The following is a 12002-nucleotide window of genomic DNA, read 5'->3' on the forward strand; positions in this document are numbered from 1 at the left end:
AGCCTGCCCAGCGCGGGGCGGGCCCAGCTGCCGCCCTCCAGTGGGGTCCCGGCCAGCCCTGCTCGGCCGAGGCAAAAGGGAGATGCAAACGTCAGTCAAAAGGCCCCGCCAATGAGTTCGCGCGCTGCTCTCAAGGCCGCCCCTGCGTCGGCCTCCCGGCGCCCGCGCTGCCTTCCCTCAAGCCGTCGCGGCCCGCCAGCCCGCGCCTCCATCCGGGTTCTCGTGGGTGGGTCTCGGGTGGCGGCGGGTGCGAGGGCCGGGCCATCTCCGCGGAGGGCGGCGGCGGCGGCGGCGGCGGGCGGCGGCCTCTTCCGCGGGCATGAGGTGGGTACAGAGGCGGAACGGCGAGCGCGGGCCCGTCGCCATTTTCCTTCTCTCGGACCCCCGGAGGCGGTGGGAGAAGGGGAGCGCTGCCGGCAGGTTGGTGGAAGCTTGGGGGCCGGAGTGAGCCGGGCGGGCGGGTTGCGAGCAGAGGTCGCGAGAGGCGGCAGCGCGGGCGGGGGATGGGCGCCGCGTGGCGCGGCCGGCCCCAACCCCCTCAGCTTCCCGCCCAGCGCCTCACGGACTGCGGGGGAGGGGTCATTCTTCACATTCTTCACTCCGCCCTTCCCCCCACTTCAATCAAACTTGGGCGGGGGAAATCCCGCCCCCGCGCTATGCCCATTGGCCGGCGTCGCCTCCTGCGGTGGCGTGACTGGTTGTGGACGCCGCCAGGTCCCCTTGACGTCACTTCCGCTATCAGGTTTGTGGGCCTGGGAGACCTTGGCCTTGGGGGCTGGGAAGGTAGGAAGTGCGGGGGAGGGCTGGACCTTGCGGGCAGGCAGGCTTTGGGCTGGATCCCTTCCCCTAGTCCGCCGGCCGAGCGCAGCCTCGGGTCCCGCAGCAGTTGTGCGGCCGGGTCCACCCCGGCGGCCGTCCTTGGCGGGGGAGGGGGCGGGCAGGAGGAAGTGGGATCCCGGGGGACGGGCACGTGCATGGCGACCTGGGCCACCGCCAGCGGCCCCAGCCCTTACTCGGGGCTGCCCACCCTGGAAGTAGGCTGGCTGATACACGTTCCCGGAGGACTCCGGTGTGAGGAACGCGTAACCTTTATGTCCTTGGCTAGCAATAGCCTTCGGTCTTTCCAACTTTTACAGTAGGGCCTGGCCCCCTGCCTTTTGTGTCAGAGGTGAGGGTGTGTGTTTTGCACAGTTTTTAACTCTCCGGCTTTTTAAAATAGACTTCTCACATTTGAGAGGCTTGGCAGATGGGAAAAAGGCATTGGGGATAATGAGTGTTAAATTCTTGAAGTAAATCAGAAGACGGGATGAGTTTTTTTTAACTTTGCTGATAATTATTGCTTTCTTGGCACTTAGCTGCTAGTTAAAACCTCATTTAGCAGTCCTCGTTTATATCTGTTGGCCTGAAAATCATGCAATAGTTTAAGAAAATTTAATGTTAAATTCTAAATTTAAACGTAGTTCAGAAAGTAGAATAATTGTTTTTATCCAAGTTTTTCTGATGTATGGCAGTCTGATTCGTTTACAGTATATTCAGGGAGTATATGTAGTAAAGGCAGTAAAGTTTTGTAAGTTACTTTGGGTTTTTGGGGGGGTGTTTGATTTAATGTACAGCTGTTAAAGTATTGTTTTGAAACTTGTGAACTTTTTGAGAATAGTTAGCATTAACTAGAATTTCTTGGTTTAGAGTACAGCACACTATGTATTTGTGTACCTTTTCTTTCAATAGCTAATGTAATGGTAGCTTTGTTAATAGTGGGAATTGCTCATTATTAAGAGTTCTAGACCAGGGTTTCAAATTGTAGGTCCTGGCCATGAAATCACTTTAGTGGGTGGTGATCAGAATTTTTAAAAAATAGAAAATATTAGTTTGTTACATGAGACTATTGATTCAGCTATATCCATTTTAATTCCTTCAAAAATACCTTTTCTGAGGGTGTCAAAAAAGTTTGAAGAACAATCCTTTTAATAGGTATTTTTCTCATTTATAGCACTGGTCTTCTCCAAGGAGTATTAAAAGTAGCCCAGCTTATTTATATTTGGTGGAATATGTTCCCTCACTTTTGTTTTCAGGAGTTGGGGAAGTAAATTTGCCATCAGTGACCAGCATGCAGTTTAATCACTTAATATTTTTAATAGTCTGAGAAGCTTTTATTTAGACAGTGAAGGCTCTTCTCCATCCCAGAATATTAACTGCCAATGATTTTTCCATGTCTAGATGAGAATAGAAGAATCTGGATCTCCAGTAATGAGTTGTCAGCATTGCCCTCATGTCACCTCAGGACTGGAGTAAAGGAGGCCTGGTCACTGCATGCTCTTTGACTGTATGGGTATCCTAAGCATTGCACAATCACTTAAGATAAAATGAGAGCCACTACTTTTTTTAAAATTTACACTAAGTCTTTGAAATCTAGAGTGTATTTTACAGTTACAGCACATCTCATTTGGGGCTAGTCCCATTTCCAGTACTCAGTAGTGACATGTGGCTAATGACTACCAAATGGATAGTAGTCATTATGGATTGCTTAGCTGCTTTTCAAAAATTAGCTTTGTCTAGCTAAATATTTGCTGTTTCAGATTATCAGCCAAAAATTTCCCCTTTTTCTATAGCCTCATCTCAAATGTGAGGAAATTGCATCAGGTGATTTCTTAGGCTCTTTCTAGGTCTAAGACTTAAGTATTCTGAGGCAGCTGACAACTACACTTTGTTACTTTTGCTTCTCTAGGAATGTGTTAAGAGATTTGAGATGATCTGTTTTAAAATAACTGATATTAATGATGCATATGATTTAGGAGCTTTTTGTTCTGTTAAGTAGTCATCCTTTTTTGCTTTGTGTTAGTATTCATTATCATGAAGTTACACTATTTGTTCACTTGGCAGTTTCTTCCCTTCCCCCCAGTTTTTATTTGGTCAATTATATGATTGCTTAATACATAGAAGGGAACATTTTTCTTGTACATTGTAAACTAAGGATATGGTCAATTATTGTAAACTGGGGAATATGGATTTAATGACAGGAACCCACCTTTTCTTGGCTTTGGGGGATGTGTAGATTATACAGTGGCTTTTCAACGTGGGAACGTATCAGTATAATGAAGGATCAGAAGGCAGAATAGGATGGGAGGATTGAGAAGTAATGGTGTTTATACAAGGACCATTAAGCAGAACAAGTCACCCAAGTGGAATACCCTGCCTCACCGTAAGTATTTGTGTGCATTATAGGGTTTGTAGCAGAATTTACTTCTCTTACGAATACAGGGAAGTAGGATAGAATGCACTTGTAGGGAAGTTGGCCCCAAATTAATATTTTGCATTGGGACATCTACAAAGGAATACTGGGAGTTGACTTGACATTAGTTAACTTTTTAAAAAATTTCAGAATTTAGATAATTTCATCTAATCCAGAACATCTTATGTACCTGCTGTATGTCTAAGAGTGAATGAAAGGAAATGGTCCTTTTGGAAAACATACTTAGTACTTAGCTATTTAAAACTTAACGTGAGTCTCAGGCTTAGCACAGTATTTGGTACGATAACAAATTTAGCGGATGGTAACTAGACTTATTGTGGTGATCATTTTACAGTGTATACAAATGGCGAATTAGTATGTTGTATGCCTGGAGCTATACAATGCTGTATGTCAGTTATACCTCCGTTTTAAAAAAATTCCTCCACTCACCCCCCCAAAAAAGAAATTAAGATCTTAGATTAGAAGTAGGTTGATTTTCATTAGCAAAAACTTAGTTATATCTAAAAACTTAATTTTGTCAATTTTACATGTCAACTGAACACTGGTGGAGTGATCTCTGGGTAAAAATAATGCATATGTTCTGTCAAAGGAATCAAAATATTATTGGAGAGTTTGCATATATTCTTATTTAAAATACTTTTATATTTTGCATAATGTTTTAATATTCAGCCAGAATCATCAGATAATTTCATTCATATTCAACCAAGTATTTGAAGGAAATCTGTATTAAGTAGCCACTATTGTGTATACAACCATAAGATGGCATGTGAATAAAGGTATTTTAAAATAAAACTTTCTGAGCTACTTTGTTTATAGGAATATGTAAATTAATATAAAAGATGGGAAATTAGACTGCTGGAAAAACATTTTAGCTCAAGTTCAAACTCTTAATAGGTATTAAGTATACAGAAGGTAGAGTGTGCCTGTGTTTGGACTATGTTTAGCATACTTTTAAGAATTTAGAAACTCATTTGTTTAAAATACTATCTTAGGAAAATTGACAAATAGGAAGATGGTATTTATAATTTTAATTAGTATGTAGCCTTCAGAATGTACATTCAGATATGTTTTTAGGACCATAACACCTAAGCTTTTGGTTATAGACTTCTTTGCAAATGTGGTAAAAGCTATGGACTCTTGCAGAAAAATTGTACATACAGTTTTTGGTGGTTACTGAAGCTGGTTATGGATGCAGGTTAAGAACCTTGACTTTTAGTTGTTGACTATACAAGTATGTTAAATATTATATGATGTCATAACATTGTCGTTTACTAAGATGTAAGTGTATTTTCAAGTATGAGTGTTATGAAACCTTGATGTAAATAGATAAACAAGCTTATTTGTAATTATTAAGTAGATTTGCCTCTTCACAGCACGTTTTAAATTGACACAGCATGATTTAATTGAAGATAAGTACAATATTTTTGACTGTCACAAGTATATCCAGGAAGGTAAAATTACTCTTAGTTTCTCAAATTGATTTAATTTATTAAGAAAAATGGTTACCATTTGTTGAGTACTTCTGGGTCATTAAGGTGCTTTGCATGTGTTCCTAAAACTCAGAACAACTCTATGAGTTGGGGATGTTAGTTCCCCAGCTGGAGAGGAGAACTTAACCTCAAGGAGGTTATTTAACTTACCCACGAACACAGCAGCTAAGTAGCTGCTTGACCCCAAAGCCGTTGCTCTAAACTCCTTTCCCATACTGCTGTGTTACACAGAAACATTTTGTCCAAGTTGAATTGTGACTTTCAATCACTAGGATTTTTAATGGGGAGGGGAGGAGTTCAAGCTGCAGATTGAGGTAGTAAGTGAATAAGGATAGAAAATGCATGTAAAGTTATGTTCCTTTTAGAAAAAGGAATTATGTGAAAGGTCAGATTCAGATAGTTTTAGCTAATAGTCTTGTCTAAGAATGTTTTAGTTAAAAATTTAATACTGATGGTTTCAGCTACAAGTTATTGAGCATCCACTGTGCACTTAGCATTGTACTTCGTGCTTTTTTTTTTTTTTTTTTTTTTTTGTGGTATGCGGGCCTCCCTCTGTTGTGGCCTCTCCCGTTGCGGAGCACAGGCTCCGGACACGCAGGCTCAGCGGCCATGCGGTTCCTCTGCATCGGCAGGCGGACGCGCAACCACTGCGCCACCAGGGAAGCCCCCTTCGTGCTTTTTGTATTTTATTTCTAATCCCTCTTAACATTTGTTTGTTAAGATTTGTCTGATTTTTATGAGTTGAAATAACAGGCCCAGAGATTACTTGATGTGTCTAAAGACATGGTAAATGGGGTACCAGGATGCAAACCCGGTCTCTGATTCTGAAGTATACTTTAGAGGGGAAAATCTCAAGGACTGAAAATACACTAGCTAGTTACCCAACTCCTCTCTCTTTCTCTAGCCAAACATTGTATACGTGTGATTGGTGTACATGTTAGGATTTTTACTTAATCTTATTTCTTAATGAACATTTCCATGGGTCCTTATAATCCATGAATTCTAGTATATGGATTCTGTTCTGTGTTCTGAAAGCTTACTTAACTAAACATTACCTTCTCTTTGCTGTAAGATTTTAGTTTCCAAAATTTGCTCTAATCAGTGTTATCTGAAAAACTGCAGGCTGAAAACCATCAGTGGATCATAAAATCAATTTAATATGTATAATAAAATATAAAGTAAAACAGGGGTTAGTGTTGATTTGTGAACAGTATTAAATATTAGTATCTTACTGAATTTGTGTTTAGTATTGTGTATGTATAGACATATGATGAATACTATTTAGAAATATAAAATATTTTTCTTGTGTGGATCGTGGAAAGGTGGAAACCACCACACTAATGAATAGTGATGCTACATAGTAGATAATTTGTTCCCTGTGCCCCTCACCAATAAACACCCAACTTTTGGATTATGTTTGTATATATTTCCCCCCAAATTGGGGAGCATTTTAATAGCCCTTGGTATATAAGTTGTCATATCGCTTTCTACTAATATGGGTGCCTGTTTACATTTCTGGATCAAGAAAAATAGTATGAAGTAAGCATGTCACACTTGCCAAGATTGAAATAAGTATACATTTTAGATTCTACGTTTATTTTAGATTCCTATGTTTGATGAGGATTCAAACATGTTTTAAATGAGAAAGTTCAGCTGGACTTGAGGATTGGCATAGAGGTACCAGCTGGTTTTACTGTTGGCTGTCATCGCGGCCATGGCTCACGGGCCCAGCCTCTCCGCGGCACGTGGGATCCTCCCAGAGCGGGGCGCGAACTCGGTTCCCCTGCATCGGCAGGCGGACGCGCAACCACTGCGCCACCAGGGAAGCCCAATCTTATTTCTTAATGAACATTTCCATGGGTCCTTATAATCCATGAATTCTAGTATATGGATTCTGTTCTGTGTTCTGAAAGCTTACTTAACTAAACATTACCTTCTCTTTGCTGTAAGATTTTAGTTTCCAAAATTTGCTCTAATCAGTGTTATCTGAAAAACTGCAGGCTGAAAACCATCAGTGGATCATAAAATCAATTTAATATGTATAATAAAATATAAAGTAAAACAGGGGTTAGTGTTGATTTGTGAACAGTATTAAATATTAGTATCTTACTGAATTTGTGTTTAGTATTGTGTATGTATAGACATATGATGAATACTATTTAGAAATATAAAATATTTTTCTTGTGTGGATCGTGGAAAGGTGGAAACCACCACACTAATGAATAGTGATGCTACATAGTAGATAATTTGTTCCCTGTGCCCCTCACCAATAAACACCCAACTTTTGGATTATGTTTGTATATATTTCCCCCCAAATTGGGGAGCATTTTAATAGCCCTTGGTATATAAGTTGTCATATCGCTTTCTACTAATATGGGTGCCTGTTTACATTTCTGGATCAAGAAAAATAGTATGAAGTAAGCATGTCACACTTGCCAAGATTGAAATAAGTATACATTTTAGATTCTACGTTTATTTTAGATTCCTATGTTTGATGAGGATTCAAACATGTTTTAAATGAGAAAGTTCAGCTGGACTTGAGGATTGGCATAGAGGTACCAGCTGGTTTTACTGTTGGCTGTCATCTTAAAAGTAAGGACTGTTGCTGGTTCTGGAGAACGATAATTGGCTTATAAATGCTTGACTTTTTAGAGATAGTTGTCTGCACGTTCATACCTTGAATCATCTGGCCTTTTAGAATTGAAATAAGTTCAGGTATGGTAAGTTTGGAGATCCAATGTTAATCTCTTGTAATTTGGAGCAGGTTATTAAACTTCTTGGCACCAGTTTTTGCCTTTGTAAAGTAGAGATGATGAGACTATTAAATAAGATGGCACAGATGACAGGGCTTAATGTGGGGCCTTACGTGTATTGAGGGTGTGGTAAATCTTTTCCTTTATTATTACAGATCATTTAGTCCAATGAATTGATGTTACAGAGGCTCTAGAGAGGCTAAGTTACTTGTACAAGGGTTCAGTGGCAGTGAGTGAGTAGGGCCAGGATACGAACCTCGGTTTTTGTTGACTCCAAATGAGTAATGTTACTGTGAACATTGATGTACAAGTTTTGTGTTTAATTTTCTTAGGAATATACCTGTGAATGGAATTGCTGGGTCATTTGGTAACTATTTAACTTTTTGATAAACTTCTAAACTTTTTCAAAGCACCTGACCATTTTACATTCTAACCAGTAGTGGGAATGTAATCTAATTTCTCTATATCCTCAACAACACTTCCTTTCTTTTTTTTTTTTTTTGTGGTACGTGGGCCTCTCACTGTTGTGGCCTCTCCCATCGCGGAGCACAGGCTCCGGACGCGCAGGCCCAGTGGCCATGGCTCACGGGCCCAGCCGCTCCGCGGCATGTGGGATCCTCCCAGACCGGGGCGCGAACCCGGCTCCCCTGCATCGGCAGGCGGACGCGCAACCACTGCGCCACCAGGGAGGCCCCACTTCCTTTCTTTTTGATCTCTCTTTTTGATTATGGCCATCCTAGTGGGTCTGAAAGTGCTATCCCATTATGATTTTGGTTCTGGTTTCCCTAAAGACTAATAAATGATGTTGTCTTTTTATGGACTTATTGGCCATTTGTGCTTATTGGTCATATCTTTGGAGAAATGGCTATTTACCCTTCTTTAAAATAAGTTATTTGTCTTAAGTTACTTTTATATGTGGTGCGAGGTAGGAACTCAGATTTATGTTCTTACATGTAGATATCCAGTTGTCCCAGCACTCTTTGTTGAAAAAACTATTCTTTCCCCATTGACTTGTCGTGCCACTCTTGTTGAAAATCAGTTGACCCAATGGGTATGGGGTTTACTTCTGAACCTTGAATTCTAATACGTTGAGCTATATGTCATAAGAGTGGTTTTGATTATAGGTTTTGGTTATTACTACTAAGTCACTACTTAGTAATTTTTTTTGGCGTTAAATTTAGGGCATTCCTTAACAAATTAATCTTTATAGTAGCTATCTCAAGTATGAAGTCTGTAAATTGAAGACTGATTTTTTTTTTTTTTTTTTTTTTGGTATGCGGGCCTCTTACTGTTGTGGCCTCTCCCGTTGCGGAGCGCAGTCTCCAGACGTGCAGGTTTAGTGGCCATGGCTCACGGGCCCAGCCGCTCCGCGGCATGTGGGATCTTCCCGGACCAGGGCACGAACCCGTGTCCCCTGCATCAGCAGGCAGATTCTCAACCACTGCGCCACCAGGGAAGCCCAAGACTGATATTTAATACGGTTTAGCTTAAGCGTTTGATTATAAAACTAAACTGATCATATTTCTTAGTTCAGAGAGTATTGTACCAAAGTGTTAAATAGCTTGGTTTCTGACTTTGATCTTCACAGTACCTTTCTAGCTAAAGTAAGGATCCTGATCCTGACTCAGATCCAGGAGATTATCTTTGATTTTCTGTTAATAAGATCACTTAGTGTTTGCTGACATGGAATACATGAGTAGGTTAGTTTAAAAATTATGTTCTCTTTGTATATTTTTGGACAATTCCTTTGTACATTATTGCGTTAAATCGTGGGTTATCCGTTTTACAGGACTTTTGAGTTTTTGAGACTTTGTTAGAGGGTCTTGTATTCCTCCTTTGTAATGGATTTTTTGGGGGGTTTCTCAAGGAAGGAAACTAAGAAAATCAAAAGTGTATAAGTCAAGTAAGAGATGTGATAAAACCATGATTTCTGAATCTTGTAAATAAATGGTTTCATATAATCAAGAATTCAGAATAATACTAATCAAAAATAAATAAAAGCACTGTATAGTTCAGGAATATAGCTACAATTTAAATTGATGATTTTGGGAGGGTTTGTTCAGTTAAACTTAGTTCAAGTTAAGTGAATGAAAGTGGTCTAATACTTTTTTTTTCTCCTTTAATCACACAGGAGAACCAGGATTACCTAGGAGAAAGCCTTCCTGTGGTGCTCAGCTGTGGTCTCTTTTCAGCATTCACCCTGGGCGTTCTCGTCACTGTGGGATGAGGTAGTAGGTTGTATAGTTTTAGGGTCACACCCACCACTGGGAGATAACTATACAATCTACTGTCTTTCCTAACGTGATAGAAAAATCTGCATCCAGGCAGCCTCATATAAAATCAATAACTAATTGTACAACATTGAGATTAACTTGTGTAAAAATGCTGTAGCACAGCATTTCTTTATAGTGTACAAGTTGCTGCTTATTTTAGAGACTAAAAATGTTACCAAGTAGACTGATCGGGGGTGGGGATACTTTTTGCCTCTCATTTCTGTGTGTCAGAATAAGTGTATATTTTATTTTGATTGATGCTGATAATGCAACACAAAGAGATTGTACTCTTCATTCCAGAAGAAAATATTGCTCTGTCAGAGTGAGGTAGTAGATTGTATAGTTGTGGGGTAGTGATTTTACCCTGTTCAGGAGATAACTATACAATCTATTGCCTTCCCTGAGGAGTAGACTTGCTGCATTTTGTTTCTGTCTAGATCATATAAAAACTCAGAAGAATGAATTTTGACATTGCTTTGAACTTACAGTTTGCTTATGTCCTTTGCTAATAACATTCTCTGTCAAATATGGTGTACCTACAATAGACACAGTGATCTAAAATTTAAATTTTTCACATGTGGTATATTTCAGAAATTTGAAATTAAGCAAAAATCTCAGAGTGGAGAAAGTAAATAACCTTCAGGAAGTCTTAATAGGGGACTCTTTGGAATTGTGAATAGGTTAACTGTTCTTGGTACAGATGTCCAGGGTGAGATCCTAGGTGGTAAAGGTAAATACAAACTGGAAAAGCACTGTCTGAGCTAAAATGGAGTCAGGTTGATTATGACTCATTCCCTGATTTGGATTTTTGGGTGGCCTTGGGCATCGTTGTAATCTCTGTTTTCACTGGCTTGTTGATTTGGACAACTTCGCTCTCCAGCCTGGAAAAGGAGAAATGGGCTCTTGCATTCAGCCCTTGTTCCCTGGTTAAGTCCTTAGGATCTTAGCTTTGCCCTACCCCCCAAAACCTGAAGTGGGCCTTCATTCACAAAGGGAGGTCTCCTGAAGTTGTCAGATAAGGAAATCCATAGTTTGTTATTTTAAAGAAAATGTGAGGATAATGCTAGAAAGGGCTACTTGAGTTTTAACACTCATGGAGGTTCATGTTTCACCTTTCTTCCAATGGCTAAACCATATGCTACCTTGGGCCCTTATAATCAAGCAAGGCTAAAGCTCCCTGTTTTAAGTACTTGCCATTTTTATTTTGGGAGAAGAAAAAGAGGCAAAGTGGAGGTGAGGGAGAGGTCAGCTCTTCCCAGATATTTCCATTTGTCCTGAATCTTAATATCTAAGATAATCACTGTGCAGTGCCATTGGCAGCAGGAACTTTGCATGAGAGAAAACATCAAATTCTCTCTTGGATGGTCCAAACCAGGTAATTTATCCTGGGTCAGATTTATGTGTTTTATTCATCCCTGGCATATAGATGGAAACCTGCATGGTCCAGAATTGGTCTTTGTTATAAACTAGACATATACACATGCTGGGCAGGGGCCTTTTATAGTCATTGTGTTTTGGTGTGCCAAAGAAAAGTGGGAATGTTTGAGAAATTGTTTGGCAAGTGCAGTTGTTTTGTGGGTTTCCAATACATGTGCCTCCAGTGTGGGTATCTTCACCATTCTGCAGTTGGAAACTGAACTAATACCTTAGGGCTAGTGAAAAATGAATTTGTATCATTTATTGATTGCACAAGGACACATTTCATAACCTTATTGGCCAAGGCCAGTAATTGATTCAACTTGTGGAGAACTACGTTTTGTAAAAACCTTTAAAAGTACCTTATGGTATAGTGAGAGAGTCTCTAAAAGCTTGTTTTTGATGGTGACAAAAACCACGATCAGGATTTGCTTCTGTTTACTCGAAGTCAAGGGTCAAAAATCCAAATAACCTGGGCCTAGAAGCGACTGGTTTATAACTAGGAAACACAGCATCTAAAGGGGACAGGCCGTAAGTTAATTTGCTTCAGTTGACGGTGGTAAGAAGGATTTATACATACTGTCACCTGATTCTCTAGTTTATCAAGAGAGGTAGAGAGTTTATGAAATATGTTTAAATTTTAGTACTATATTAAATGTTTCAAAAAGTCTGTGGCTCCAACAGTACATGATGGGCTGGGTATTAGGCTTCTGGTTTGCATCCTCTTGGTGTAATTGAATTACTTTTTTTTTTTTTTTTTTTTTTTTTTTTTTTTGTGGTATGCGGGCCTCCCTCTGCTGTGGCCTCTCCCGTTGCGGAG

At 40.2% G+C, this 12002-nt stretch overlaps 1 long non-coding RNA gene across 3 annotated transcripts in view; it reads left to right on the forward strand.

Moving 5' to 3' along the window:
* Nucleotides 1–231: 231 nt before the first annotated feature.
* LOC112062534 (uncharacterized) overlaps nucleotides 232–12002 on the forward strand; it is a 30483-nt gene continuing 18712 nt past the window's right edge. The window contains exon 1 of one of the 3 annotated variants that reach the window (XR_002890781.3): nucleotides 232–324. This is a non-coding gene — a long non-coding RNA (uncharacterized lncRNA). Of the gene's footprint in view, nucleotides 325–350; nucleotides 743–12002 lie in introns of those variants that run through there. The other 2 variants (XR_003681308.2, XR_002890782.2) reach the window with 2 other exon arrangements.

The sequence above is a fragment of the Physeter macrocephalus genome, chromosome 9 (assembly GCF_002837175.3).
Source record: "Physeter macrocephalus isolate SW-GA chromosome 9, ASM283717v5, whole genome shotgun sequence".
NCBI classification, from domain to species: domain Eukaryota; kingdom Metazoa; phylum Chordata; class Mammalia; order Artiodactyla; family Physeteridae; genus Physeter; species Physeter macrocephalus.